We start from the raw sequence: 8,037 nt of genomic DNA on the forward strand, positions 1-8,037 counted from the left end.
CTTTCTTTCTTTCTTTCTTTCTTTCTTTCTTTCTTTCTTTCTTTCTTAATGCTTTTTATTTCTTTTTCTTTCTAAGTGCTAGACTTTTTCTTACAGGTCCTAATTGCTAGATAAGATTGCCAGTACTATGCTTAATAGAAATGACAGGAGTGGGACCCTAAATTTATTACTAATCTTAGAGAAAATGCTTTCAGCTTTTGACCATTGAGTATGATGTTAGCTGTGGGCTTGTCATATATATACACAAACACACACACACACACACACACATACACACAGACAAGGCGTTCCTGCTATGTTGCCCAGGCTTGTCTTGAATTCCTGGCCTTGAGTAATCCTCCTTTCTCAGCCTCCCAGAGGGCTACAATTACAGGCATAAGCAACCACACTCAGCTGCATTTTTTCTCTACCTAAGTTAAGAGTTGTATTCATGAATGGACATTTAATTTTGTTGAGTGCTTTTTCTGCTTCTATTTAGATAACCATGATTTCTATACTTAATTCTGTTAATGTGCTGTGTATTTATTGATTTGCCTATGTTGAACCATCCTTATCCCACAACTCATACTTGATTATGATATGATTCTTTTCATGCACTATTGAATTTGGTATGGTAGTATTTTGTTGATGATTTTTACATCAATGGTTATTAGCAATTTTGGCATGTACTTCTTTTCTTGTGGTGTCCTTATTTGGCTTCCTGTAACATGATATTGGTCTAATAAGATAAGTTTGAAATGTCCTTTTTTCTTTAATGTTTTGGAAGAGTTTGAGAAGGTTGGCATTAGGCTTCTATAAATATTTGGTAAAATTCCCCACTTAAGTCATCTTATTCTGGGCTTTTCTTTGCTGGGCAGTTTTGATTACTAACTTAATCTTCTTCTTTATGATAGGATGGTTCAGATTTTCTATTTCTTAATTGTTCAGTCTTTCTAGATGTGTGTTTCTAGGAGTTTATCCATTTATTCTAGGTAATCCAACTTATTGGCATATAATTATTCATAGTATCCTCTTAAGATTCTTTTTATTTCTATAGTATCAATTGCAATGCCTCCTCTTTCATTTATAATTATATTTATCTAATTCTTCTGTCTTTTTTCTTAGCCTAGTTAGAAGATTGCCAATTTTGTTTAATTTTTAAAGAATCTAACTCTTAATTTTGTTGATTTTTTTATTGATTTCTCTATCTCTATTTTATTTGTATCTGTTCTAGTATTTATCACTTTCTTCCTTACGCACACTTTGGGCTGAGTTTGTTCTTTTTCTAGTTCCTTGAGATATAATGGTAGATTTTTTATTACAGATACTTACTTTTTTAATGAAGGCATTTATTGCTATAAAATTCCTTCAAATAACTGCATTTGCCACATTCCATAGCCTTGGTATACTTTGTTTTCATTTTTGTATGTCTCATGATAGTTTTTGATTCCTCCTTTGATTTCTTCTTTGACACATTGATTGGTCAGAACTCTCTTGTTTAATTTCCACATAATTGTGAGTTTTTTAAAGATTATCCATGATATTGATTTCTAGTTTCATACTATTGTGGTCAGAAAAAATACTTGATAAATTTCAATCTTATTAAATTTGTTAGAAGTTCTTTTGTGTTCTAATATATAATCTATACTGGAAAATATTCCATGTGGTCCTAAGAAAAGGATTTTTTTTTGAAGTTTAATGGAATGTTCTTTATGTCTGTTAGGTTCATTTGGTCTAAAGTATAGTTCAAATTCAATGTTTTCTTATTGATTTTCTGTCTGGATGATCTATCCATTTTTAAAAGTGGATGACTGAAGTTCCCAACTATTATCATATCACTTTAAATTTTTCCTTTCAAATATGTTAATTTTTTCTTTATGTATTTATGTTTACTATTGTTTACTATTGTTACATCCTTTTGAAAAGTGGACTCCTTGGTCATTATATAATGGCCTTCTTTGTCTCTTTTAGTATTTTTGACTTGTAGTTTATATTGCCTGATATAAATATAGCTACTTTGTTCTCTTTTGGTTTTCATTTGCATGGAATATCTTTTTCCATTCTTTATACTTTTAGCTTCTGTGTCTCATAGGGTAAAGTGAGTTTCTTCTAGGCAGCATATAGTTGGGTTTCAATATTTAATCCATTCGGTTACCTTTTTTTATTTTTTTATTTTTTCTAGATGGAGTCTCATTCTGTCAGCAGGCTGCAGTGCAATGGCGCAATCTCAGCTTGGCTCACTGCAACCTTCACTTCCTGGGTTCAAATGATTCTCCTGCCTCAGCCTCCAGAGTAGCTGGGACTACGGGCTCATGCCACCATACCCCACTAATTTTTGTATTTTTTAGTAGAGAGAGGGTTTCACCATGTTGACCAGGATGGTCTCTATCTCTTGACCTTACAATCCGCCTATCTCAGGCTCCCAAAGTGCTGGGATTACAGGTGTGAGCCACTGGGCCCAGCCTACCTTTTCTTTTGATTGGATAATTTAATATACTTACATTTAAAGTAATTATTGATAGGTAGTAGAGCCTGTATATGGCCATTTTGTTCATTGCCATTTTTCATTGCTTTCTGTTTCTTTCCTTTTCTTTCTCTCTTACTGACTTCTTTTATGATTTGATTTTTTGTTGTTGTTGTGGTATGCTTTGATTTATTTCTTTTTATTTTGTGTATCTACTTCAAGTTTTCTCTATGATTACCATGAGGCTTAAATAAATGCCACTTTTTTATTTATACAAGTGTATTTTAGTCTGATGACGACAAAATTTTGATCACATACAACAGCTCTATAACTTTACTTCCTCCCTCATGTATTATGTTATTGATGTCACAATTTACATGTTTTTATATTCATATCCATTAACACATTGTTGTTACCATAGTTGTTTTTAATACTTTTGTCTTTCAATCTTATATGAGAGTTAAAATTAAAATATAAGCCATCATTAAAGCACTATAACATATTAATTTTACTATATAGTTACCTTTATCAGTGAACTTTTAACCTTAGTATAGTTTCATGGTGCTGATTTGAGTCTTTTCATTTCAGCTTGAAGAACCCACATTAGCATTTTTTACATGCACTGGATCTAGAGGTGATGAACTCCCTCTTTTTCTTTTGTCTGAAAAGGACTGTGTCTTTCTCCTTTATTTCTAAGGGACAACTTCACAGTGTACAGCATTCTTGGTTGGCTTTTCTTCTTTAGCACTTTGGATATATTATCCTACTCTGCTAGCCTGCAAGGTTTCTGCTGAAATCTGCTGATAATTTTATGTAGTTTCCTTTATATTTGATAAGTAACTTTTCTCTTGCTATTCTCAACATTCTCTTTGTTGTTGATGTTTAATAATTTTATTATAATGTGTCTCAGTGTAGTTCTCTTTATCTTTACCCTATATGAAGTTCCTTAAGCATCATGAATGTTCATGAGGGGATGCTCATTTCCCTCTTCAGATTTGGAAGACTTTCTGTCTTATTTCTTTAAATAAGCTTTCTGTCCCTTCTTTTTCTGCTTCTTCTGGGACTCCTTCTGTGTATATCGGTTTAAGTCATTGTTTCCCACAAGTCATACAGGCTTTCTTCATTCTTTTTAATTCTTTTTATATTTTTCCGTTCTGGCTAGATAATTTCAAATGATCTGTCTTTGAATTTATTGATTCTTTTTTCTGTTTGATCCTGCTCTTGCCCATCTCTCTATTGAACTTTTTACTTCAAACACTGAATTCTTCAATGCATAATTTCTAGGTTTAAAAATAATGATTTATATATCTTTATTGACTTTGCCATTTTGTTCATGCATTGTCCTCTTGATATTTTTAATTGCTGTCTCTGTTCTTCTGGAGCTCACTGAACTTCTTTATAAAGATTGTTTTGAATTATCAGGCAATTCGTAGATGTCAGTTTGTCTGGTGTAAGTCACTAGAGCTTGATTTTGTTTCTTTGGTGTTATGATACCTCCTTGTCTCTTCATGTTCCTCTAAGTCTTGCATTGCTGTTTTTGCACTTGAGGAAGCAATTTCTTTCTCTAGTCTTTACTGACTAGCTTTGAAGAGAAAGACTTTCACCAGGCAGCCTGCCTAGAGATGTTAGTGGCCTCCAAGGCCTTTACTGTGAGTGTTCCTGCTCCACTTGTTATATTTGAGTGGGAAAATCTTAGGATTATGTGTTTTCTCTTGATCCTGAAAGCCAGCATTGTTCTTAGACTCCATTTATTTTTCTAGGACAGTGCCTTGAAACATTCACAGTTGTTTGCACTCTCCCAAAACTAACAGGGTAAAGCTAGCTGCTAAGATCTGTACCTGCTGTTGAGATTCATGTACTGCCTACAAAAGCTTATGTGGGCCATTAATAGAAACATATGGGATGCCATCCATGCAGGGGTGGGTGAGCAAGTACACAGAGTGCTGGAGGCATGTGTTGACTGGTTGAGAGGGTTCCTTGGGTGAGTCATGTTGCAGGGATTGTGAGTGGGCCACTTGAGGGAATCCAGTAGCAGGTTAGCAGGATTTGCAGCTGGTTCTCGAGAACTGCCTAATAGTTGCTATATGCTCCCTTGCCATTTCCCTGCTTTTAGCTGTCCCCAGATGATTTAGTTGTGCTGACCCCTCAGTGCTCTGGTGGGATGAAACAGAAGCAGGCCTCCTGGGTAGTGTCCCACAAGACTGGGGAAGCCTAATGCTTACTGTTCTCCCACTTTTCCCCAGGTGAGAAATTGCAGGCTGAGGGGGCCTCTCTTGGCATTGAGCTGTGCTACTTTGGAGGAGGGGTAATGCACATAATGTGAAACTGTTCTATTATTGTCTTTAGTGTGTCTACTCATATAATTTTTTTTTTTTTTTTTTTTTTTTTTTTTGTCTCAGTGGGATACTACACTCTGTAGCTAGACTGTGTGGCTCCCACAAGTGTACTCTTGTCTATGGTGTTTGCCAAATGTGTGTCTGTTGGTGGATGGGAGATGAAGCTTCCTATTCTACCCTCTTGTTAACATTATTTTCTGGAAACTTGTTTTTGTAACACCTAGAATACCCCTTCTCTTGGTGTTATTTTAAAATTTAAAATGATTTTATTACACCTTAAATGTTTGAGCAATGTTTTTTTCAGCACAGAATATGTATCCATATTTATCCTTCACCCAGCGTTCAGAGTGATCTTTTAAAAAATATATGTAGGTTTTAGGTAGCTGTTGTGTTTTATAATTTTTATTGGCTTCTGATTGTCATTTGAATATGGATATAAATTTCTTAAGATGCCATACGTAGTTCAGTATATTTTGAGATGACCACCCATGCTCACCAAGCTGCAGCTACAAAGGACCTCCTTCAATATGCAGAATCCTTTGTCTCCTTGCAGAGATATCTGCATAAAATCAGTCCTTTGGTTGGCCCTCGAAGTTCGCTTCCTTTTCCCCCAATTCATTTTTGCCTAGCAAGTTATTATTTATTCCCCACTTAAGGGTTTTAATGTTTCTCCCTTAGAGAATGATTTCTTTCTTCTTCTTCTTTTTTTTTTTTTTTTTTTGAGACAGAGTCTCACTCTGTCGCCCAGGCTGGAGTGCAGTGGCCGGATCTCAGCTCACTGCAAGCTCCGCCTCCTGGGTTCAGGCCATTCTCCTGCCTCAGCCTCCCGAGTGGCTGGGACTACAGGCGCCCGCCACCTCGCCTGGCTAGTTTTTTGTATTTTTTTTAGTGGAGACGGGGTTTCACCGTGTTAGCCAGGATGATCTCGATCTCCTGACCTCGTGATCCGCCCGTCTCGGCCTCCCAAAGTGCTGGGATTACAGGCTTGAGCCACCGCGCCCGGCCTGATTTCTTTTTTCTGACAACAGCTCCTTGCTATCAGCAGGTTAATTTCAAAAAAAAAAAAAAAAAGAAGAAGAGAAAGAAAGAAAGAAAAGAAAGAAAGAAAAGAAAGAGAGAAAGAAAGAGAGAGAAAGAAAGACAGAAGAAAGAGAAAGAAAGAAAGAAAGAAAGAAAGAAAGAAAAAGAAAGAAAGAAAGAAAGAAAGAAAGAAAGAAAGAAAGAAAGAAAAAGGAAGGAAGGAAGGAAGGAAGGAAGGAAGGAAGGAAGGAAGGAAGAAAGGAAGAAAGAAACCGCATGCTTTCCCAAAGGATGTAAAACATTTGTGATTAACTATCTCGTTGAATTGTTTGTTTAACAGCTGGTCCCTCCTCTAGTAAGCTCCTCAAGTTCCTCAAGGATAATCAACCTGTCTCCATCACTCAGTGTTGAAACCCCAGTACCTAGCACAATTCCTGGTACGCAGTTGGCACAAAAATGTGTATTTGTTGCAAGAATGAATGGATGAATGAGCGCATGAACAAAGGAACAAACTACACATTATATGAACAAATAAAAATTCTAGGAAAATTACTTTTGGGCTTAATAGAAGTTATAGGCTTCATATTATAAATATTTTTGCTATGATAATATTTGTGAATTTATATTTTAACGCTTTAGTTCGATTGAATTTTTGAATAACTTCTAGAGTTTTTGAACAATTGAGATAAGACCAGTGTCTACATATACTTGTTCTATAAATTAGAATGTTTTTTATTCTTCTCCCTGGGGTAGGGTGACATAACAAAGGCATGTTCTCTAGTTCTGGCAAGACTGTGGCATCTATAGAGACTCCTGATTAAAATTCTGTCTCTTTACTAAACAGAAAAAGATGACTCAGAACACTTGGGGATCTGAAAGCCTCCAATATGAATTTCAAATTTCTACTGTTAGAATGCAGCAAAGCAAGTGAGATTGTAAATGGTTCCTTCTTCTATGGACCTCCCCTATATCTTTTTGTGAACCAGTAGATGAGGACAAGGAATAATGAAAATGTTTACTTGCAGAAACATGTACATATGTGTTTCTTGTTGTTAGAGACAAAATACATCTTAGAGAATATAGAGAGGTCTGTGCCTAAGCAATGTTGCCTGGACATAACTAACCTAATTTTCTAGTAAATCTTGGCATCTGTAACATTTGTGATAAAATCTACAATATTCTTCTTAGATTAGTTGGATGCTACTAAACATTGCTGATTTACATCTGGTAAATAAAATGATCACAATGTGAATGTGAAAGGCCTCTGGTTACTACTGATGATTAAAAGAGTCTAAGACATTCTTGTTAAAAGGTGAAAATCAAATATCAGGAGGTGGTGTTGGCATATCTTATTAATCAAAAGGGCAAAATCTGCTTCTTTTCTCAAACTTGGCTAAGGCAGTTACCCTGATCTCATTAGAGTTAACAAAATGCCAAATACTTGAATCTGTTTGTTATTTGAGTGCTTGTATTCTTCTAGATTTCAACATAAAATATAACCTGAGTCCAAAGCCCTATTTTGCACCTTAACACACTGTACTCTCTTCTAGCCCTTAGCTTGATCTCAGAGCAAAAAGTAAGTTGCTGAAAGTGGTCATTCTTGATCACCCTAAATCAAAGAAGTTCCCCATTCACCAGTATTTTCTATTTTTCTATCTCAATAACTTATATGCAGGGTATGTATTATAATTTCTTTATCATTTATCTTTTTATTTCTTTTAAAAATATTTAGTGATAGTTCTTAAGTGTCAAAAGGGTAGAGACCATGTTCACCGTTTTTTCTTCATTTTTATTTCTGGAATTTCTAGAAGAGTACTATGCATAGAGTAAATGCTCAAGAAATATTCAATGAATGATCTGATTGAATTGTTTATTTATTCAATAATTTTAGTATATGTTATCTAACTGAATGAATATATATCAATTATTACTCACGTTAAGCAGACAGACAACTCAGGCTTAAAGAAAATGCTTGACTTGCCCATATTTGTTCAGCTAGTAAAGAACAGAGGTAGAATTTGAACTTAGGACTTCTTTTTTCCACATCACTGGTCTAAAAGCATTTTTCTTACTGTTTCCAGTATCCTGAGAAAAAGTGAAAGGATAGGAAACTAATATTTCTGAACCCTCTGCTAGTATTTGCCCATATTATCTCACTTGCTCTTTTCTTTTTTTTCCTTCCCTTCCTTCTTTCCTTCCTTCCTTCCTTCCTTCCTTCCTTCCTTCCTTCCTTCCTTC

This window comes from Piliocolobus tephrosceles, chromosome 4 (genome assembly GCF_002776525.5).
Source record: "Piliocolobus tephrosceles isolate RC106 chromosome 4, ASM277652v3, whole genome shotgun sequence".
Lineage (NCBI taxonomy): Eukaryota > Metazoa > Chordata > Mammalia > Primates > Cercopithecidae > Piliocolobus > Piliocolobus tephrosceles.